The sequence below is a fragment of the Trichechus manatus genome, unplaced genomic scaffold, assembly GCF_000243295.1.
Source record: "Trichechus manatus latirostris isolate Lorelei unplaced genomic scaffold, TriManLat1.0 scaffold00102, whole genome shotgun sequence".
NCBI lineage: Eukaryota > Metazoa > Chordata > Mammalia > Sirenia > Trichechidae > Trichechus > Trichechus manatus.
This window is the reverse complement of record NW_004444038.1, coordinates 6,411,109-6,435,428: the sequence shown is the minus strand read 5'-3', so window position 1 is coordinate 6,435,428 and position 24,320 is coordinate 6,411,109. Positions and strand designations below refer to the sequence as shown.

The 24,320-nt window shown below is 40.9% G+C and overlaps 1 non-coding gene across 1 annotated transcript; it reads left to right on the top strand.

The window, feature by feature from the left end:
• Positions 1–18,067: 18,067 nt before the first annotated feature.
• On the top strand, positions 18,068–18,259 carry LOC111821745 (U2 spliceosomal RNA). The gene has a single exon (XR_002825083.1). It is a non-coding gene; the product is annotated as a U2 spliceosomal RNA (small nuclear RNA).
• Positions 18,260–24,320: the final 6,061 nt, after the last annotated feature.

The window sequence follows — 24,320 nt, the reverse complement described above, 5'->3', positions numbered from 1 at the left end:
AGCTAAGAAGAACGTGTCCCTGGAGACCCTGGGTGGTGTGAATGATTGATGTGCTTTTTTGCCAACGGAAAGGTTGGAGGTTGGAGTCCACCCAGAGGCACCTCAGAAGAAAGGCCTAGCTATCTACTTCCCAAAAATCAATCACTGAAAAATCCTACGGAGCACAGTTCTACTCTGACACACATGGAGTCACCATGAGTCAAAGCTGACTGAAAGGCAACTGGGTAAATGTAGTCTCCTAGTCCTGAACCTATGGGAGCCTGGGTGAGGAAAGAAGCTTGTGACTGGCTGCTAACTGAAAGATAAGATTGGCGGTTCAAATCCACCCAGCAGCTCCTCGGAAGAAGAGGCCTAGCGAACTTCTTCAGTAAAGATTACAGCCAAAAAATCCCCACGGAGCAGTTCTATTCTGTTACACGTGGGGCCACCAAGAATCGGAGGCTGACTCCATGGCAGCTAACAATAACAGTCCTGAACCTATTTGGTGCCTCAATTCCCCTAAGCCTTTCTTTTCTTGCCAGTGCTTCTAAGGGATGGAATCTTGGGTTAAGGCTTCTCAACCTTCTGCCAAGTCCTTATAATACTGACCACATGACCACTGGGTTTCTGAATATTGCCAACTCCTGGGCTCCCCATGGTGTTTTGCCAGGACACCACCTGTTCAATTTCGCAAGACTTCTTCTCCCACAGCATGTCAGTCAACCCTGATGCCACCAAGGCTCTGTCACTGGATTCCACGACCTTCTTGACTGTTTAAATCTCTAGTTACCCCTTGAAGCTTGGTATAACCTTAATCAATTACCTTTTCCTGGCTTCACAGATTTAATTGCAAATAAACACTATCTTCAAGATCCAAATGTCTTTTTCTCAGAAGCTGCCCTCAACTGCTACTTCACAGAGAAAATAGAGGCCTTCATCCTGTTTCACTGTCTTAGAACTTCACATCCAAGGTAATCTCGATTCACCCATCTCTCCCTCCTTTTCCACAGGCCCCACCACTACTATAATCTTGATTTCCCTGCTGCGACCCTACTTCTCTGCCCTATAAGGTCGTTATGAGTCGGAATTGACTTGACGGCAACGGGTTTAGTTTTTTTGGTTGACCTTGCTTTGGAGGAACCCTAGTGGCACAATGATTAAGTGCTCGGCTGCTAACTAAAAGGTCAGCAGTTTGAGCCTAAAGGAGAAGAGACCTGACGATCTGCTCCTACGAAGATTACAGCCCAGGAAACCCTATTGGGCAGTTCTACTCTGTCACATGGAGTCACTATGAGTCAGAATTGACTAGAAGACACGCAAGAATAAACACCCTGCTTGTAGAATCCCTGGGTTGTGCAGTTAACATGCATGGCTGCTAACCAAAAGGTTGAAGGTTGAAGTCCACCCAGAAATGCCTTGGAAGAAAGACCCGGCAATCTACTTCCAAAACAATCAGCCTTTGAAAACTCTATGGAGCACAGTTCTACTCTGACACACATGGAGTCACCATGAGTTGGAGTCAACTCAACAGCAAGTGGTTTTACCCTCTGACTTGTTGTCTGGGACTTTGCTGGGTGTCTTGATATTGAATCACTTCCTCTTCATTGGCTCCTTTTCTTTAGGCCAAAACCCCTCAGATCTTGGAGCCAACTTTCCTTAAATAGGACTTTCACTTATACTTATCTCTCTCATTACTTTTAACTCCCAATTCTTAAAGGTAGTACATCATCATTTGTCTTTAGTTTTTACCTCAAATGCTCTCCTTAATCCACTGAAACAACTTTTATTCCCTCTGCTCTAGTGAAAGCTCTCCTTTCTAACGCTTTATCTCAATCCTGGTCGAATGTAACTCTCCATACTTCTGCTACTCAAAGTGTGCCCAGGGAGCTGGTAGCATAAGCATCCCCTGGGAGCTTGCGAGAAATGTACACCCTCAGGCCCCTCCTGAGACATCCTGGGTCAGAATCTGCATCCATACAAGATCCCCCGGTGATCGTTTATGTACCTTAAAGTTTATGAAGCAGGGCTCTACAGAATTTTAACCTATTAAGGCCCCTTCTTTCTTAAGACAGTCTGAACCCTGGGCATGTACAAAGCTTTTCTCTTCAGATTTATTCGCTTCCTCTCTGGACACGGTTTCTCAACATCTTTGCTTGTTCTCTTATTTGATTTCCACCACTTTCGTATCTCCCGGGTTCTGTTCTCAGCCCCCTTCTTTTGAAACTCCAGCATGTTTTTCCAGTATCACCTCATTCATTTACACGACTTCCCTAATTACTTGTAAACCTATGGGTCCTGAAACATTTTTGAAAAGGTTTTCAAGAATATTCTCTTCTTTAAGCTTACTCTGTCCCTCAAGCCCGACTTCACTGATTTTCAAACTTTGATGTTTTCAAATCCTCAGTTTGAAGGAGATTTAACTGACACTCTAAATGGTCATGAAGACCATTTACAAAAAATGCCAAGCAAGTCCAAAGGAAAAGAGAAAAAAAAAAAATCTCCAGCTCAGAACTTTCTCTTGGATTCTAAGCCCTTGATTTCAGCTGCCAGCTGGCCTCTCTAGCTTGACGAACCCCACAATCGGAACAACACTGAGCTCATCACCAGCCTCCCGTTTTTTCTGCTTCTAGGGGTAACATCACCAACTACCCAGTCACCCTCAGTTTCAACTCAAATCTGACTCGTTTCTCTATTACAGTTAATAAACAAAGGCTATCAAGTCTCCTTGTAAACAGGTCATATCAGAATTACCTTGTCAGCTCTGAACACCTTCCATCTTCTAAACCTGAGTGACAAAGTTTTAGAGGGTGCCCTGGGAGTCTTCCCCACCTGGTGCAGTGTTTCTCATACCTTTCTCTCCTCTTGGTCCCATACGGTCACACTGTAGTGCAGATACTCGTCTCTGTCACCTCTACAATACCCTTTAACTGATTCTCACCTCTGGTCTCAGTCCACTGCCACCTTATTTTTCAAAAATATATATAATCTTGTCATTCCCTTATTAAAAACATACGATATCTCCCCCATTAATACAGACTAAGCTCCAGACTCCTAAGAAAGACGTACGTGGTCTTTCACAATGTGTTCAAGGCTATTGCTTTTCTTAACCTCATCTTCCAGGTCTACCGTCTCAACTCTGGCTGCACATTAGAGTTACTTTTGGAGCTTTAGAAAACAAAAGTTTCAATGCCCAAGACCTGCTATGAATCAAGAACTCAGGGACTGGGGCCCCAGCATTGGTCATATAAAAACTAGTTAGGATTAGACAGTGCTCCTGAATTTCACCACTTCCCATGGCCTTCTAGCTGATGGCATCTTAAATCCCTACCCTCTAGCACAGAACCACCTCTGTTTGGGGAAGGAAAGAAAAAGGGATTAAAAGAAATAGAGAGAGAGAAAAAAATAAGAAAGGGAGAGAGAACATTTTCCCCCTTTGCAAAGGCAGCCCATCTTGTAATATCCAAAATGGATTTTAGTATCATTCCAATTTAGCAAAGATGAAAGCAAATGTAAGAAGTCCATTAAAATACGATCTTCCAGGAATTCAGACATGCCAGGGGATGCATTAACTTAATTGGTCTATATTAATAGAAGGAACAAAAGTAACATAGTGGTCTTCATGATGTATCATAAAAGCATATTTGTTGTCTAGATTTAAGAGAAAATTATAAAGTTTTCTGGGTGTGTGTACGTGCGTTTGTGTGTGTAGGGGGGTGTCTTGGATTCCAGTCTTTAAATTTATTTTGTCCCTCAAGCCTGACTTCACTGATTTTCAAACTTGGAAGTTTTCAAATCTTCAGCTTGATTAATATTTGACTGATAATCTGAATGGTCATGAAGACCATTTAAAAAATTCCAAGCAAGTACAAAGGAAAAAAAAATATCCATATTTAGGCTAATCTTTAATTTACCAAGATGCTATTTTTGAATTTTTCTTCATATTTTCTACCTAACTTTCTGGTTTGGCTTTCTCCAATAGTAGCATGTATTGCATTTAGTATTATTCTTTTAACAGAATCCTACCACCACTACCCTCAGTCAACTAGGAGCTAACTAAAAAGAAAAACAAACAAACAAACAAACAACTTTCTTCTTAGCCTTATATTCCAAAGGTACTAAAATAAATTATATATTCCCACATAGATAAAATAAATTATATATTCCCAAATCTATTTCAAAACTTTAAAAATATGTTCTTTTGGAAAATGATGGTGGTAGTGTAGTTTTTGAATCATCTTGAACTCTCTTCTCCCCTTCCAGTAAAAACTCCTAGTACAACTAGGATAGCACAAAAAAATTAACAAACAATATACCACCATGACAAGACACCCCCATGAACCTCAAAATACCACCAGAGGGACAAGAAGAGCTACAAGATGTGGGTGGCACTGTGATCTCTAAGGGAGGAAGTAGAAGGAAGCAGTGGGACAGCCAACGGATGTCACAACAGGGGAACCACCAAACAGCCTGCAGACACTCAATAGAAGCACAGGAGAGAATCCGAGAGAGCAATGGAAGCTGGAAGAGGCTTTTGCAAACTCTAATTTGTGGGTAAGTGCAAGGGGTCAGGATGGGCCAAACGGTTAATCAATCAGCTGCTCACCGAAAGGTTGGTGGTTCAAACCAAACCCAGGGGTGCCTTGGAAGAAAGGCCTGGCAATCTGCTTCTGAAAGGTCACAACATGAAAACCCTATGGAGCAGTTCTTCTCTGACACACATGGAGTCGCTATGAGTCACAGTCGACACCATAGCAGCTAGAACTGGAGGTGTACTCTCAAAACATCCAGCTAAACTCTTTTCCAGGACAAAGTCCCTCATTGAGGAGAAACTGCTGGGAATTGAATCCAAAGTGAACAGAAGAGAGACAGTAGAAGAAAAAAAAAAAAAAGGAAAAAGAAGAAAAGTCCAAATAAAAGTGGGGGAGGTGAACAGAGCCAGGAAGTTTTGATCTTTTTGTGAAAACAACAAAAGAGAGAGTTCTAGATCCATGAAGCTGGACAAGTTCTTTTGACCCGTCTCTTCCTCCTACAAATTCAGAAAACTTAATTTCAGGTAAAATATGAGCAACAAAAAAAGATCACAGTATCACGCCATACAAAGTTATTCCAAGAAAAAGGAGAACAAGGATTAGAATAATGTTCCCACATATAATGAGAGACATGAGAGACATGTCCACACTATTTCAAAAGGAGTGAAAAGAAATTAAGAAAATCATAGATGATATTAAAGATAAGCACAAATTAGAATTAGTAAAACTCAGGGATACGGTGACAGTATGTAGGGAAGAACTAGAATTAAAAGAACAATCATTTTAGAAATGAGATCTAAATTAGAAGAAACACACAATGCCTTAATACCCAAACCAAACCCACTGCCGTTGAGCCGATTCCAATTCATAGTGACGCTATAGGACAGGGGAGAACGGCCCCATAGGGTTCCCAAAGCTGTAATCTTTATGGAAGCAGACTGCCACATCTCTCTCCCATGGACCGGCTGGTGGGTTTGAACTACCAACCTTTGGGTTAGCAGCCGAGCCCTTAACCTGCACCACCAGGGCTCCCCTAATGCCTTAATAGAAAATGAAAAAAACAAAAAACAAATATTTAAAAATCAAAAGGAAAAGGATTCAAAAGAATGTGCAAATTTTAAATAATAGGCAAAGAATTTTCAAAAGATTTATAATAGAATTTTATAAAGAAGAAAGCACTGAAATAAAGATTAAAAATTACAGTGTAATCAATCTTTCTTTAAATTAAAAGAGAGACTTGAAACTACATATTGAAAGGGACCCCCACATTCTGAGCATATTGAGCCAGCATGACTAATACCAAGACATATTCCCATAAAATTATTGCACTTTAAAGAGAGAGAAGAAAAATTCTTTGGGCATCTAGGCAAAATGATAAGTCAACTTATAAAGCAAAGAAAATCAGACAGTCTTCAGAATTTTCAACAGCAATGTTGAGTAATATTTATATTTATGACACCCGAGGAAAAATATATGAGCCAAACATTGCATTTCAGCAACTGAGTTTCAAGTATAAAGGTTACAAACAGTTATAAGCATGCAGAAACTCAGGGAATATGGCCCTCACCAGCTCTGCTTGAAGAATCTACTGGAGGAAGAGCTTCAGACAACCAAAATTTACAAAAGAAGTGGTCATGGAAACTACCTGAGACCTTCCAAGGGGACTCTGTGAGAAGATGTAGCTGAAACTGCCTAACTTGAACTATTGATGGAAATTTCCAGTCAGAAACATCAGACACGACATTCAATAGATCTCCATGAAGCATAGCTGACAACATATACAAAACTTGAGGACTACAAATATCAAGTCACCAAGGGTCATATCTTGAATACCACCTAGACTGTGGAGATAATTAATCTCCTATAAAAGAAGTGAGAAGAAACTCTGACATTTTATTAATAAACTTTGAAATCATAATTGGGAAACCGAGGTCTTCTGAGGAGAGAATGTGATGTTTTGTATATATTTTACCATTCAGACCATTATCTCACATCTGTATATTCAAAATAGAGTTTTTAAATGGCTATTAGAAATTATTTTCTCCTTCATATACCTTTTTATGCTTTAAAAATTTCCCACCTGGAACATTTATTAGTTTGATAGCCTCCAAAATTTATTAAAGATGAGTAATTGAAAAAAAATTATTTAAATCAAACAGAAAGTCATTTTAAATACCCCGTAACCCGTTGCTGTGGAGTTGATTCCAACCCATAGTGACCCTAGAGGACAGAGTAAAACTGCTCCATAGGATTTCCAAGGAGCACCTGGTGGATTCCAACTGCCAACCTTTTGGTTAGCGGCCGGGCTTTTAACCACTGCGCACCAGGGCTCCCATTTTAAATAAGGAGCGGATTTATTCGATATATTTTTTTTTAATTCTGTCCATGAAATAGTTACTTAAGGAAACGAATGAGTTTGAATGAATCTAGTTTAGCTAACCCCTAACATTAGAAATAAGGACAGCAGCCTCTTTGAAGAAAGTAGTGTTAAAGTTACCAGCCTTCATGAGACAGAATCTGATCTTCAGTGCAGTTTATCCACAGTGGTATTCTCTACAGCTTTTTTCTTTTTCCACATCTAATACATGCAAAGTATGAGAAGTTCAGTCAGAAGGAAACTAAAAAAAAAAAAAAAAAAAAAAACACACACACCAAACTTAACCTGTTGCTATCGAGTCCATTCCAAATCATAGTGACCCTATAGGACACAGTAGAACTAGCCCATAAGCTTTCCAAGGAGCGCCGAATGGATTCAAACTGCTGACCTTTTGGTTAGCAGCCATAGCTCTTAACCACTACATCACCAGGGTTTCCAAGGAAACTAAAGACTGGGAAAACTCTTTCAGCAGCAGATTTTTTGTTTAATGTAATTAAAGCAATGGTCCCTGCTCAGGAAACTCTCATCTTTGAGCAGGAAGCACAAGTCTTCTGCTGACTCCATCTTCTGCTCTACTCCACAACCCAAACCAACCAAACCCGTTGGTGTCAAGTCGATTCCAAACTCATAGTGACCCTATAGGACAAAATAGAACTGCCCCACAGGGTTTCCAAGGAGCGGCTGGTGGATTCGAACTGCCTACCTTTTGGTCAGCAGCCAAGCTCTTAACCACTGTGCCACCAGGGCCTTCTGCCATATATCTTCTTTCCCATGTCAACATACTTTTTAATTTTTACTAACCCCAAACTTGCTTCCTGACTGTCTTTCTAAGGTTATCCTCCCAGTGGCCATCTTGGTTCAAGTCTATCCCTCTCCTGGGAGCGTTTCCAGTGGTTATTGTCTTTCACACAGGCATACTTTCTTCTTTCTTCTGCTCGGTTCTTCTACTAACTCCTTACTGGTAAAACAAAACCAAACCAAAGAAAGACATTCCCTCAAACTCATTAACACTCCACGTTCATTTCTCTCCTGCTCACCAAGCCAAAGCACTTCCATAGAGTTGATTCTAACTCATGGTGACCTCATGGGTGTCAGAGTAGAACTGCTCCATAGGGTTTTCCAGGCCTTGAAGCACCAACTTTTCGTTAATAGTCAAGCGCTTAACCGTTTGTGCCACCTAGGAACTCCTATGGAGCCTCTCAAAAGCGTAATCTACATTCATGTTCACGGCTGCTGTCTTCTCTTCACCAGCTCCCTTCTAGTTAATTCCTTGCACTGTAGGTGGAGAAGGAGCCCTTGTGGTGCCATGGTTAAGTGCTCAGCTGCTAACTGAAAGGTGGGCGGTTTGAACCCAACATCTGCTCTGTGGTAGAAAAGACCTGGCGATCCGCTCCTATAAAGATTACAGCCTAGGAAAGCCTATGGTGCAGTACTACTCCTCTGTCCTGTAGGATCGCTATGAGTCAGAATCCACTCGGTGGCAAAAGATAGCACAGTGTTGTTGTTCGGTGCCATCCAGTTGGTTCCAATTTATAGTGACCCCGTGTACAACACAACAAAACACCACCTGGTCCTGCACCATCCTCACAATCGTCGCTCTGCTTGAACTCATTGTTGCAGCCACTGTGTCACTCCATCTTGTTGAGGGTCTTCCTCTTTTTGCTGACCCTCTGCTTTACCAAGCGTCATGTCCTTCTCCAGGGACTGATCCCTACTGATACCATGTCCAAAGTATGTGGGGCAAAGTCTCACCATTCTTGCTTCTAAGGAGCATTCTGGCTGTACTTCTTCCAAGACAGATTTGTTCATTCTTCTGGAAGTCCATGGTATAGTCAATATTTTTCGCCAACACCGTAATTCAAAGGTATATAAAAACCATATTTGTAAACATTCTTTTTCAACATAAAAGATTCTAAAATTTTATGTACCTTAACTCAAATACAGTCTGTTGTGCCCATGTGTAATTATCTTTAAAATAGGTTCAAAAATGAAAGATTTTAGTGTATGTGATTTTATTGCACATACTTTTATACTGATCTGAAATTGACCTCCAAATAAAATATATTAAATTTCTATTTCCACAAACACTGAGTACCATTTCCCTATACCGTCTTCAACAGGATGTGTTTACAAACTTTATCTTTGCCAATCTGCTAATTGACAAATGGTATCCACTTGGGGATCTAATTCTCATTTCTTATGAAAGAGGTTGAACATGTTTTCATATATTTAAAATCCACTTGTATTTCTTGTACTATGAATTGCCTATTCATATCTTTCGCCTATTTTCTGTTGGGTAGCAGATCTTTTCATAATCTGTAAAATAGCTTTTAAAATTAAGATTTTGTCTTTCGCAGGTTTTGTGCATCTTTCCATCTTGTTTATTTTATTTTTACCTAGGAAAAAGTAATCAACTTGATTATTCTTCTATGGCTTCTGGATTTTTGTATCTTCCCTACACTGGGAGAATTTGTACACATTTTTAATTTCCTAATTTCCTATAGGATTCTCCACTTGGCTCTCCTGTTGTCACTTCAAGTTCACATATAAAACTGAGTTGTTTCCTCTTGGACTTCCACCTTCTGGCCAATACCACCATTGCTTTCCTAGACACTCAGAGTAAAAGGCTTTATTCATCTAAGGGTACTCCTTCACCTTCTTTCACAAAAACCAGTCAGTTACCAAGTTATGACAAATTGGACTTGGTAGTGTTCTTCTCATCTATGTCTCCTTCAATTTCCACAGTCAACAAACTACTACACACCCTCTTGTTGCAATCCCAGACCACTGGACCTGTGATGATCACCCCCCTAATTTCCCTGCATTCCACCCGCCCCCAGCCCTCACCACCACCTGCATCAGTTTGAGGGTTAGGGAGAAACACATATACACGTCTTGTGCTAAAAGTTGAGCATCTGGCTTGATTGTGTAATGTTTTATAAAGCTTGCTCTATTTTTATTTGCTACGATTGGCAAATTGGGTGAGTTGGGTGGCAATGGATTTTTCATCCGGCCATATCTATACTGCTCAATTGCAGGGTTTTTCACAGGACAACAAATGTGTAATATGCTTATCAGCTATTTCTCTGAGTATTCTCATCTCCAGTGACAGAAGTACTGAAGATAAGCCCTACCTGAGAAGAAATAAAGAGAACCAAAATAATTTTACTGCCCAAGTTAGGCTGGAGCCCTGGTGGCACAGTGGTTAAACGCTCAGCTGGTAACCAAAATTTCGGCAGTTCGAATCCACCAGCTGCTCCTTGGAAACTCCATGGGGCAGTTCTAATCTGTGCTCTAGGGTCGCTATGAGTCAGAACAGACTGGACGGCAATGGGTTTTTGGTGAAACCTAATGGTAAATGGTAAAAGTATCTGCCCCATACAGCTCGCCTAAGGAACAAAATTAAAAAACTAAAAAAGAAAAATCGAATGAATAAAATTTTTACAGATTTTTTTTTTTTTTTTACTTTTGATAGGTTTCAAACAGAGCAGGCATGTGTGTGAAAGACTGTGTTTCATTCACGTCTGTGCTGTCTTGTTAAGTGCCATCAAGTCGGTTCTGACTCCTAGCAACCCTGTGTACAACAGAAGGAAACACTGCCGGGTCCTGCGCCATCCTCACAATCGTTGCTATGCTTGAGCTCATTGTCGCAGCCACTGTGTCAATCCATCTTGTTGAGGGTCTTCCTCTTTTTCGCTGACCCTCTACTTTACCAAGCATCACGTCCTTCTCCAGGGACTGATCCCTCCTGATAACATGTCCAAAGTATGTAAGAAGAAGTCTCGCCATTCTTGCTTCTAAGGAGCATTCTGGCTGTACTTTTTCCAAAACAGATCTGTTGTTTTTTTTTTGCAAGTCTATGGTATATTCAATATTCTCTGCCAACACCACAATTCAAAGGTGTCAATTCTTCTTTGGTCTTCCTTATTCGTAATCCAGCTTTCATACGCATATGAGTGATTGAAAACACCATGGCTTGGGTTAGGCACACCTTGGTCTTTAAGGTGACATCTTTGCTTTTAAAAACTTTAAAGAGGTTTTTTTTGCAGCAGATTTGCCCAATGCAATATGTCTTTTGATTTCTTGACTGCTGTTTCCATGGGTGTTGATCGTAGTTCCAAGTGAAATGAAATCCTGACAACTTTGATCGTTTTCAAGTCTACCGAATAATAATGTTAGATTTTGACAATGTCAATAGTGAAAAGAAACAACTGAAGGGGAAGAAAATTCCAAACCTCTTTACTTGATTTTGAAATGTGGAACTATGAGGTTACCCGTGCTTCCATACTTAGGAAAAGTCATTCTCGTTTATTAGTGCATTTACCCAGCCCTTCCCTCCAGAAAAAGAATCACTGCAATAAGTGAATATCCACTGTGTGCTCACTTAGCACATTCTCATTCCAAAAACATTATCCAAAGATCATCCATCAGGTGGAGGAACTGGTAGAGCAGTAGGATGAGCTGTCTCCCACAGCAGTAAATTAAAAAGGTCTGAGGGCAACCCCAGCCCAGCGATAAGGTAATTTTCTCTCTTAATTAAAAGAAAACAGGGCTGCGTGGGCTGAAGTGTTTACTTATACTATTGACATTTATTTCCTGTTTGGAAATGTCATCGTATCAGAGAACTGATACTGTGATTATCTTCTCTCCTTTTCGGTGGCGGCTACTTTGCTATTCCAATAACAAATAACGTCAATTTGTAGTCAGGACAACGTCCGCTATGGTACCCATGAATGGCCTTCATCCTGATTTAAAGAGAAAATACTAGAGCCGTGTGACCAAATAGGTTGTGGGTTGCAAATTTTCTTCAGATGTGAAAATAGAGGAAGAGAATGTTCTGGAAAGTTGAAGCTAGGTGTCTCTGAAAACAGGAAAGCGCTCTTCACTAGAGCTGGTCACTTACTGATCTTTCTTGTGACACTGAAAAAATAAATGTATTGGTAAGAACAGTGTTGCAGATGCTGTGAGAGCAATCAAAGTCGATCGAAAAATAATAGTTTTGTTTTTTAGACCAGAAAATAGGAAAGGTTGATTACCGTACACATGTTTTGCTATGGGATTCTCAAGAGAAAGACATATACCAAAGAAACAAATGCTTTTTTTTTCATATGAGACATAAAATTGGGAAGAAATAAATATAAGGGTCATCTACTTATTATCTAATTAGTGAGCCAAATTTAAAATCCTTTAGGTAATTTTCCAGAAATAGTATTATAAGTATTAACAGAGTATCACAAGTAAAGCAAATGATTTGGTACCACAGAACATAAATGATTCCTTAAGAAATCATAAAATATTGTACTATAAAGCCACATGCTAATTTTTATTTTTAAATATTGAAATTTAAATTTCGTACTTTGTCGGTAGCTGTTTAAGTTCAGCAACATCATAAAAACTTGTTATCCTACTTTGGGAATTTGAGAACAGTCAGAAAATGAAGAAAGTCTTTTGCATGAATATAATGGAAAGGGAAAAATCCAGTATTTCCTCACTTGTACCTTCCTTTCTGACCTCACTACCATCTGTATACTTCAGACATTATTACCTCTCACTTGGACACCTCTGCTGGTCTCCTGGTAGACCTTCATGTCTCCAACTTCATGCAGCCTTCAGCTTCATCCTTCTGAAGCACGCATTAAAAGCCCCCACCAGTTGCTCCTCCCCTCCCATATCATACTGAGTAATGTCCAAACTGCTCCCGTGGCACTTCAGACCCTCCCGGTTTTCCAGGAAGAGGCTTAATTTCCCCACAGTCCTGCCTTTCAGGACCGCTCATTGTTCCTACCTCAGGTCTTTCTAATCACGCCCTTCTCTTCAGGAATTTTCTGCACCTCTTTCTGCCTAATTAAAAAACAAAACATCCGTACAATTCACCTTAATTTTTCTTCTTTATTCTTCTGTATATATTTTCCAAATTTCTATAAAGCATGTAAGTTTATAATTGAAACACTTAAGGGGAGGCCATTCCCACCCAATTCTCCTAACTTCCGTGCAGTGGCATCAACTCTAATATCTTTCTGTACTTCCGAATAATCCAGACAGAGCTTCCATCTCCCACTTCTGAGTCCTATGGAAGATTATTTATGCACCTCTGGGGCGATCACCACATATTCCTTTGTAGGATGGATGGGTATGTGCTGACCCTCTTAAGAGTAGGAACTACATCTAATTCAGGTTTGTATTCATCAGGGTGACTCAGTACACTGTAATCTCTTCCTAAAGACAGTGAGTCACCTTTGTCAGATGTCCAGGTCCATGCATCTGTTAACTCCAAAAAAAAAAAAAAGGAACATTTCAGTAAAAACTGGCTATTTTTACCAAAGAATGAGAAGACAAAGCTTTGCATTTAGGAGTATACTTATACTTACAAGATGCTACCAGTGGAAGAAGCATTGTCCACACCTGTCATTAGAGAGAAACGTGTGAAATGTTAGAACTTTGTCTTCACCCTAGTTCTTTAAAGCCATCAGCAAACTGAAGATGTGTTAAATACTGATGGGATCCACCTTACCATAAAGATTTTTGGTTTAATAACAAAGTAAACCCATAACTTACTTTGGGAGGGTGTTCAACACCACCTTGGAGCCCATTAAAAACAATGTCATACAAGAGGGTGCAAACAGGTGCTAAGAACTGTGTTCTCAGCTGGCATGATGGCGAACTGATCAGATCATCAACATTCTTGGTATTTTAGGAAACACTTGTGCTGTTTTTGAATTTTGCTTGGCTTCCTTTTGCTGCCTAACTTGTCATCCCTTAGATTTTTTTGCCGTTTCAGCTAAGCATTCAGAAAAAAGGAAAAAAAGAAGAATTCTAGCCTGTTACTATTGTTTTTTAGGAGTTTTGTTGTAAGTTTGACACACTGAAAGAATAGGCTGTAGCAGGAGGCGATGTAGAACAATGGAAAGACCGTGGATTGGAGACTGACAAACCTGGATTTGAATTGCAACTCCGGCATTCATGAGCTGTGCAACTTGAGGTGAGCTGACTGACTTCTCTGAGCTTCAGCCTCATTCTCTGTGATTTGTAGAAAAAGATCAAAAGAGATAAAGAAAGGATCTAAAGCGACAAAGAATGCACCCAGGAAGCACTCAGGAAGCCTTAGTTTCCCTACCCCTCTGTAGCCTTCACTCAGCCTGGTTACCTCATTACCATGGATAATTGAAAGTTGGCTGCAGTTGTATTTATTTATTTTTAAAAGACTTTAATGACCCTGCATAAATCTCTGGTCAGATATCAACTGACTCAAAATCTCCTTTCAAGACAGTGACCCGTGCTCAGGAATGTGACTCTGTGACACCTCCTCTGATTTATTTTCATATCGAGTTGGGGTAGCAGAGGGATCTGTAGAAGGAGGGTTCTAGTCTTCACCCAGGCGAGCCTGCCCAGCTGACTCACAGCTCCCAGCGCTATCTGCTCCTCCGTCCTGCTTTTGCCCAACTGGGTGTTCCTGAGCCCTGGCCACCTGCCGGCCTCAGCCTCAGCAGATGGATTTCCCTTTTTCTGTGTTGGGTTTCACGTCTGTCAGCTGGGGTGGGCACGGTGCCACCAAGTGGTTTTTCTTGTGGCACCACACACAATCGTGTTCTTTCCAGATATGGGAAAAGCTGAATTCCTTCCAAAGCGCTGGTGTGGGATTATTTACGGTATTCTTGGGCACATGTTTTGAGATCCATTTTGCCTTCTTTGTGAGTATGCTGAGTAACACTTGTTAAATGCATTTCATTAAAGCAGCTTTTACAAAAGGACCTGGTATTTTTTTTTTTTAACCACGGAGCAAAGTATTGAATATTTTAAAATAAAAACCTAACCAGGGAGAGAAAGTGGCTGGACGCCAACTTTTTAGGCGTCGGAGCTTTATGTTATTTAGCAAGCACCTGAATTGTGGGGCTTCTTCAGAACCCAGGACTGGCGATTTCTTTCAAGGACTGAGGTTACGTCGGCTCGACATTCAGTCTAGTTTTACTGGGAAGAAGGGTTGGTGAATAAATTCACCTTAATGATTTATATCCTGGAGCATTTTTGCAAAATGAAATCCAGCAATTAGATGTGTTCCAAACTGTCCTTGTGAGAGAGAGCTGGGCCCCAGCTTACCACACTATTTTTAATGAATGAGGTCACGGCGTATTTATACGTACTGTTCAGTACAGCCTCCTTACTGAAAGAAGGGGCCAACGAACATATGCGCTAGTGCCCTCCCCGCATGCGCTAACTTCCACTTCCATTGCGTTTCGAGCATTTTATTCTTTTTGGAACAAGGCAGAGGAAAATGGAAACAAAAGAAAAAAAAATTAATGGATGAAGAAAACATTTTCTTCTCCACCTGCCTCCAAAATGGTCATTTTCTTCATTGTAGAAGTGAAGACAACTGTTGGCAACTTGGAATTACTCAGGGGCTGGATACTGGGCTCTAACTGGGAATCCTTTAGGTCATTTGCTTCTTCTCCTTTATCCTGCTGCCCACATCTCATCTGTTTTCCTGCCTTGCAGAACCTCCACCAGGAAAACCAAAAAAATCAAACCCACTGCCGTGGAGTCGATTCTAACTCATAGCGACCCTACAGGACAGAGTAGAACTGCCCCACAAGGTTTCCAGGGCCTTGGTGGTGCAGTGGTTGAGAGCTTGGCTGCTAATCAGAAGGTCAGCAGTTCTAATCCACCAGCTTCTCCTCGCAAACCCGATGGGGCAATTCTACTCTGTCCTATAGGGTTCCTATGAGTTGGAATCGATTTGACGGCAACAGGTTATTGATTTTGATCTTTACAGAAGCCGACTGCCGCGTCTTTCTCCCACAGAGTGGCTGGAAGGTTCTAGCCTCTGACCTTCTGGTTAGCACTTACCCACTGTGCCACCAGGACTCCTTACTGGGAAAAAAGAGTGAGGTAAAGTTAGCTGTTACATTCTGCTCCTCTAAATCTTTTCATAAGGAGCCCTGGTTGGCACAATTGTTAAGTGCTTGGCTGTTAACCAAAACGTTGAGGGTTTGAACCCGCCCAGTAGCTCTGCGGGAGAAAGACCTGGCCATCTGCCCCCATAAAGATCACAGCCTAGAAAGCCCTATGGTGCAGTTCTACTCTGTCACGGGGGTCACTATGAGTCGAAAATCGACTTGACAGCACCCAGCAACAAAAACAATAACTCTTTTCAGAGGCTTCTCTGTCTACTAGGAATCTGAGTATCAGGTTAGACTTTAAGCCTACTTCAGATTTTTTTTTTTTTTTTGGTAGAAAAATACATATAACAAAACATTTGTCAATTCAACATTGTTTACACTTTCAAGTCAGTGACACTGGTTACATCCATCATGCTGTACAGTCATCATCAATATCCGTTAACCAAATTCTTCCCCCACCATTAACAGAAACTCAGTGCCCCAGAAGCTAAGACTCCCTGTTTCCCTCTCCCTCCCACCTCTGGTAACCACTAATAAAATCCGGTCTCTTTACGTTTGCCTATTTCATGTAAGTGGGATCATACACTAGGAGCCCTGTTGGTGCAGTGGGTAAGAACTCGGCTGCTCACCAAAAAGTCAGCAGTTCGAATCCACCAGCCACTCCTTGGAAACCCTACGGGGTAGTTCTACTCTGTCCTACTGTAGGGCCGCTATGTGTCAGAATCAACTTCATGGGAATGGTTTGGGTTTTTTTTTTTTTTTTTTTTTGGTTTGGAACTCCACTAGGCTTTCTAGTGAGAATGTGGTGTCTCTTTTCAGTTACTATACTGAGAAACCAAAACTCTCTACTGCATTCCCAATGTTTAGTTGGCCATGGGATTGTTTTCCTTTTCCCTCGGGATGACTCACTCTGGATGAGAGGGAACTAAAGATTGTTAGTAATTATGTTTTCCCACTTTCTCAGTGTGCCTTACGGCACTGCCAAGAGGGTACTTCTGGACAGTTCCCCTTGGCAACCACACCAGTTGGCAGTGTCTTCTGGCAGATGCTGATTGACGCTCTGCCACTGTACTGACTAGACATCTTTTCAGGGCTGGGCCCCGTAATAGGCGGGTAGGCACAGTGGTGAATAAGACCTGCCCTCAAGGAACTTGGTAAAAGCATGAATCCGTGATCATGGAAAGTGCTACACAGGAACACACACGTAAGGACATGTGAGAGGAGCGATTTTAAATTCAGACCAGAAGGCTCAGTAGGAGCTAGCCAGGCCAAGACGCAGATGGAGGGGGCAAAATTCTTGCTAGCTCCAGACAGTTCCCAGCAGGTGGCCCCACACCAGCTCTCCTTGAAAGCTCTTCTGGTTCCAGGTAGCTCTCTCTTATTCCATTTACCTCCCCAGTTAGCTCACGGTTGCTTCCCAGGAGGGTGGTTCCCAGCAGGCAGGGATCCGGCTGCACCCTCTAGCGGTTGCTACCTCACTCCAGGAATCTTTCATAGATTATTCTTTCTTCACCCATTGCCCTCAAGTCGCTTCCCACTCATAGAGACCCTACAGGACAGAGTAGAACGGCCCCATAGTGTTTCCAAGGAGTGGCTGGTGGATTTGAACTGCCGACCCTTTGGTTAGCAGCCTCAATTCTTAAGCACTGTGCCATCAGGGCTCCATTCTTTCTTTAAGGGAGCATTTTCAAAGATCTTCTGAGTAATTACATTACAGAGTAAGCCTGTGTATCACTAGAGCATTGAACACTTCTAACTCATCTTGACATATAATATCAAAGCTGTCAGGGATCCGTAAACTCCTCCACGCAAGCTAAAGCGGGGATATTGCTCAGGCAAGGCAAGAAGGACAGAGAGGTCATGTGGGGACGTAACACATCAGACTGATGGTTTAAAGGAAGTGAGTATGAATGAGGTTCTATCTATTCTGTCAAGGATACATGGATACACACAATCCAGACCATTCTCAGGACACTGCCCAGGCCCTTCCTCTTTTCTGGTTTACCTGGGCATAGAATCCAGAGACTTGGTGTGTGTGTGTGTGTAGCACGTGCTATCTTCCACATTCCCCAGAACTGTGCAGTTTAGATAAGTCACCACCACTAGCACCTCCCAGCAATAAGACACAGGGGTACTTACAGAATTCTCTATAAAGGTTCCCTATTATCTAGAGTGGATTGTGAGTGATGCCCACTGAATCAAGGATTTTCATTTCACTTGATTTAAGCCTTGGGCATTATCTGTTGCTGTTCGTTTTATTCATTTCTAATGTTTTATTAGAAGATCACATCGCTTCTCGGCCTTTTGGCTAAGATCAAGTGTAGTATCTGTTTTTATCAGAAGATCACGACAGTAGATCACCGAATTCACAGTAAACGGCATTTACCCCAGGAGCAAAGCTGTGAAAAATGTCATCCACAGTTTTTTGTTTTTTTTGGGGGGGGGGATGGATAGTGAATGGGTATAGGTGACAACATCTTTAAACAAAAGTATCCAAAGAGAGCAGATCTCAACCTTTCCTCCTAGACAAAGAAAACGGTAATATTAAAATATACAAGTTTAAAATTTCAAACTCTTTAGTTTTAGAAGTATGAAAATATAGAGCTATACGGTGGCTTTGTGTGCGTGTATGCTAACTTGACATCCTTAACATGCTATTTTGCCTATAAACTCTGTGGGGTTCTTGATGCTGAAAGTATTTTGTCTGTACTAGTTTAGTAACTTCAGAAAAACGTCCCATAGCATAGCAGAAGTAGGGCCTGGTGGTCCTCCTGGCCAAAGTCCGGGACCTGTGTTTCACACTCCCTAATGACTCTGCACACGGAGTAACCTGGCCAGCTGCAATTCTCAAGTTACAGCTGTAAAGTGGCTGTAACAGAAAACGTTATCACCCAATTGAAGTAGGGACTTTTCTCAGAGTAGGGAGTGAGGTGAAATAAAATCATACACAATCGTTCAAGGTGAATCTTAGCTGCACACCAGAGAAAAAATTTGAAACCAGATTGGCAAACAGATGGGTGTATAACCAGATTTGCTTTCAAGCTTTAGCAGACTCCTATTGCTCAGTCTCTGAGCCCTTTCCCAAAACAATGGCGTTCACCATTTTTGAGAAGGAAGTGGTGGCAAGTGGATGGCTAAGCCATAGGGAATGTGGTTTGATAATCCTGGGGACAAAGACCACAACGTACACTCTTCCACTCTCCTCTGGATCTTAGAAAAGTGCCAGGTGTGTACACCAAAGGTACTTTGACTTGGACTTTTTTTTTTTTTTTTTTTTTTTACTTTTTTTACTTGGACTTTGTAAAAACTGGTCATTCTTCCTCTTGCCCAACAGTTGAACCCATTCTTCAGGATTCAGCTGAGATAACACTTATGTGGAAACATCCCTACTCCTAAGACACGGTTCAATGCTACTTCTGTGTTCCCAAAACCGACAATGCACAAATAAATTGCCCTTGGTCACAAGGTACTGTAAGCGTGTGCTTATCATCTGCCTGTCACACGACACTGGTGTTCTCTGACAGCAGAGACCAAGTCTTATGCATCTTTGTGTCCGCACCACCGGCAAGGCGTCTGCCATATTCCAGGTATTCAATAAATGTTCTCTTTCAGAGGATGCCCTCCGTGGTGCAAACGGTTAACGCACTAGGCTGCTAAGCAAAAGGTTGGAGGTTTGAGTCCACCCACCGGCACCTCGGAAGGAAGGCCTGGCAACCCACTCCTGAAAAATCAGCCACCAAAAACCTTATGAGCAAAAATAAATACACAAATAATTTAAAAAAAAAAACAACAACCCATTGCCATTGAATCAACTCCGTCTCATAGCAACCCTATATGTCATAGGAGAATTGTCCCATAGGGTTTGCAAAGAGTGGCTGGTGGATTCGGATTGCCAACCTTTTGGTTAGTAGCCGTAGCTCTTAACCACTGGACCACCTGGGCCTCAAATTTTTTAAAAAAGAAAATCCTATGAGCAAAAATAAATAAGCAAATAAATAAATAATAATAATAAAAAGAAAAAAGACGATGGAAAGAAAGAAAAGAAAAGAAAACCCTATGAGCACAGTTCTACTCTGACACGCATAGGGTCACCATGAGTTGGGGTCGACTGGACAGCAGGTGGGTTTGCTTCTTTTCTTTCAATAAGTATTTGAGATGAACAAGGGCTGAGGAGTCATCTAGCAGGCTGAAGACACCAACCGCCAGCACATGGGTCCCACACTTGCTCACAGCCCCACAGTTGATCTCCCGATTCCTAGACCACAGGAACTATATTCCATGCATAATGGTGGCTTTATTTTCTCCAGTTTTAATTTAATCATCCTAAACACTCTTCCTGTTTTCTCTTAAATCCCTCTTTTTCTCCATAATTACACAGAAAAATTGCTTTCTGTGCTTTTGTTCTGCTGATATTGGTTCTCTTAGTTATAAAAACAGGCGGTCTTTCTTAGATTAACTTTTATATTAGCCTATTCTACCACCTAAGTTACATAACAAACATTATTGGCAATTTATTAGCAATGGAGATTTTGCCGCAATAACCCTCCAAGATTTCGTATTACACCGAGGCTGGTTGCTCAGGGTGATTTGTCTATTCAAAGCAAGTAGATTAATTTTGATTTTGATCTCTCATGATTCCAATAAAATGTCTTTTATTTAGTATCTGCTCTGTCAAAAATGGATATATTATCCTACAACCACTAAGGAAAGGAATTGATGAAGAATATTTAACAACATGAGAAAAAACTGACCATACCTTGTTTATTAAGTAGAAGAAGGTGTTAGAATCTGTATGTACATTATGATTCCAAATGTGGAAAAGAAATTATTATGGCATCTGGTTTGTAGGCTAAAGAATGATTTTAATTTTCTTCTTTATGTATATCCGGATTTGGGGAGTTTTCTGTGATGAACAGGAATTTCTTCATATCAAAGAAAAAAATATTAAAAAAAAATCCTTGGAATTTTGGAAACCTTAAGTAACCCTTCCTAAGCCATAGAGTAGCACTTTCTCCTTTTCCTTGAATATCCTGAGAGTTTAAAAAAGCCAAATTCATTGCCATCGAGTTGATTCCGACTTACGGTGACTCTCTAGGACAGAGAAGAACTGCCCCATAGGGTTTCCAAGGAGCAGCTGGTAGATTGGAACTGCCGACCTTTTGGTTAGCAACCGAGCTTCTTAACCACTGTGGCACCAGGGCTCCAGCCAGAGAGTAAAACCAAAACCAAACCTGTTGCCGTCAAGTAGATTCTGACTCATACCAACCCTATAGGACAGAGTAGAGCTGCCCTATCCAGAAAGTAGGGATTCTTTAATTCACAGAAAGATCAGAAGATTCCTGCTCTTTTGCAGGTGTGGGGAATCTCAACCACCAGAGTAAGCTTTATGGCAAGTGGGAATTCATCAGTATTAGAAAGTTGTCAGCCTGGGTCTGGAAAAGACCAGAGCATTCTATAACTAGATAAGCCATTGATGAGCAAGGGAACCCATCCACATATTCAATCCGTAGGACACTAAGGGATGTCATTTGGCGAACTCATATATTTGGGAAAATCTAGGTCAGCCTTCCAAGAACAATAAATGGGTCTTATCATGGAAAACTGCCTTCCCGGTTTCAGGGTTCCTCCTAAGGTAAATAAACAACAACAGCTAAGAGTTCTCCAAAACGGTTCTCTCCCAAGGAAAGGTAACACTCAGATTACAGGACAGCTAATCGGTAACAACAGGATGACTCAAATCTGAAGTCAGATAGGCTGGTCCTATTACATCTTTCATCTCAAGATGCTTTTAGGAAGGGGGAAATAACATTTCCAAGTGTCTACTATATAAACCAGACATTTTGTAAAACATACTTTGTTATTGTCTGTAAGATTGAATCTCTATCATAGACACGAGAAATTGAAGCTCAGAGCTGTAATCACCCCAGAACTAGATCTTTCTAGTTACAGGCAGAGCTATAACTCACCTCTGAGTCCTTATATTCCATCTGATTTTGATGCTTTTCCACATACCAAATCCGCAAGGAGATGAGATGGCTACATGGCCTTGAACAAGTCAGACAACATCTCTGAGCTTCTGGTTTCTATCTGGAAAGTGAGGAGACTAGGTCAAATGGACTTTGAGGTCCTCCTTGGTCCTCATGTTTTATGATTCTTTAATGAGTTGACCCATATGAGAGAGTGAGCGCTTAATGCAGTCCATAATGAAATGCTGCACTCTGGATGGCATTAACTTCACACAGTCTCATGAGCAAAGCCCACCAAAGCATAGTCAGGTTATGTGTTCAAATGATAGAGGATTCCAGAAAGGCCATAATCAGACAGGTATCTCCATACGTCCCCACTGAACAAGACCAAAAATGTTGGTGAAACTGGAGGATCACTTGTAGTGTTTGAAAGTAAATTTCGGAGTAACATTTCACTATGCATTTATATCTCTGTATCTAGCTCCCTTCTAGTTTTATAGAACACTTACAATTTGAGATAGATAAATTAACTTTTCATCTTGTTGGAATTCTATTTTTCTCAGAATCTTTGAAACAAGACTTCAAATGGCAAATGAAATCATTTCCACCTTCGCTTTGTTACTAAGCTGTGATTTAAAATACGTATTTCACAAGCATGTAATAACAAACATTTTCAAAATGTAGCAAGAGTGTGAGTTTGTAAAATGGTAACAAACCAAGCAGGTTAATGAACACAGCACTTTAGAACAATTAGTGGAGTAAGATTCTGTTCTCACTTCTGTTGCTCAAGTTGCTCAATTCTTTGGATTAAAGTCTTCCTGCTTGTCATCATTATTAATGGCTGGAAATAAAAACATGGTTGGATGAAGAAATGTTAGAACTTCACATGTGTTTTATCCCGTGGTAGAAATGGGAAATTCAGTCCACAGTTTTATATGAATACATGTCTATAGAGACATAAGACTTCTTTTAACTAATTGCTGAAAATTTTTGAGAAACAGAAGTTGTTGAGCTTTCTGGTTAGAGAAAGGCTACTAAGAAAGGGTTTGGACTTCTTCATCCGTGTCCAAAGATATGCGGGAGATACTTGCTCTGTGTCAGTCACTGCACACAGCTGATGTTCAGCCGATTCGTCCTGTAGGAAGTCTTTATGGAGGACCTCAGAAGACAGCTGGGAGAAGCAGTCAAGGGGACTGTTTGGAATCCAGCTCTGGTATCAGACAGATTTTGGTTTTTGCAATTCTGCTACTTATTTGGCAGGTGTGTAACCACAGACATGTCATATAAACTCCCACGCCTCAGTTTCCACTTCCATGAAGGTGGATGAATAATTATACTTTCTCATGTGATGGTAGGGAGGACTACATTAGATCATTTGTGTAGCACGTTAGCTCAGTGTGTGGCATTGAGTAAGCATCCAACAACATTCAGCTCTTAGAAGCAGGGAAAGAACAAAGCATTAGTTCCCCTCTTCGGGGATACATCTCTTGGTAAGTGAGATGACAGCAGACCTGAGAATGGAAACACGGAGCGGATGGAGACAGAAACTACGATAAAGGCTAGTGCTGTTGGGAGAATAAAGGAGGTGTGCAGGGGTCATGGATTTGACCTTCGCCACCATGTCACTTCTTTCCTCTTGAGCTTTGCTGTTAACATCTTGTTCTCTCTTTCTTTTAAGCATTAGTCACTTCACGACTCTTGCCAATTGCTCAGTCTCACCTCGGTAATAGTTATTTTCCTTTTCTCATTGCTACTCTTCTTGTATCCTTGTGTTTTCAGGAAACCTGAGCTAATAAAGGCTCATTGTCACCTGCCACAAGTCGAAGGTGGTACCTCTGCATTGGTCTGCATAAAGGAGAAATGCAGGCTGAGCAAGCTTAACTGATGGACAAGGGTTATCAGCCAGAAAGACTGCACCCTGGTTATGTGGTTAAGAGCAGCCCTCATGTATGGTCCTGAGAAAGACAGAGAAGCAGAGGTCACGTGGCAGAATGGAGTATGCAATGATCACCAAAGCTGCAGTGTTTTCCAAATATAAGATACAGGGCGGGGTGAGTCCGACGGCCATTCTTCATAGAACTACAATTCAAACTCTTTCCTCCTCAATTTGATCATTGTTCTTTCCTGATTAGACAGTCTTTGCTGCATTTTATGCAACTCTTTGAGTCATTTCATCGTCTATGAATCTGAAAGAAAACCATATAATACTCTCTATAATATAATACCAAATGCTCTATAATAACACCAAAGATACTCTCTATAATTTGAGGTGAAGGAAAAAGATAAATATACTTTTTTGAATATAATTTAATAGCTTCATAATGGATCAGAGTTCAGGGTTCCTCATCCATAGAATAGTTTTGTAATTTGGTTTGGAAAGGGAATGGGAAGAATTTTTTTTTAATTTATTTTTTATTGTACTTCAGGTGAAGGCTTACAGAACAAATAGTTTCTCATGAAACAGATGTACACATGTTATTTTATGACATTGGTTAACAACCCCACAACATATCAACCCTCTAACTTCTCAACCTCTATTTTTTTTTTGGTGAAAATACACATAGCCGAAGATACA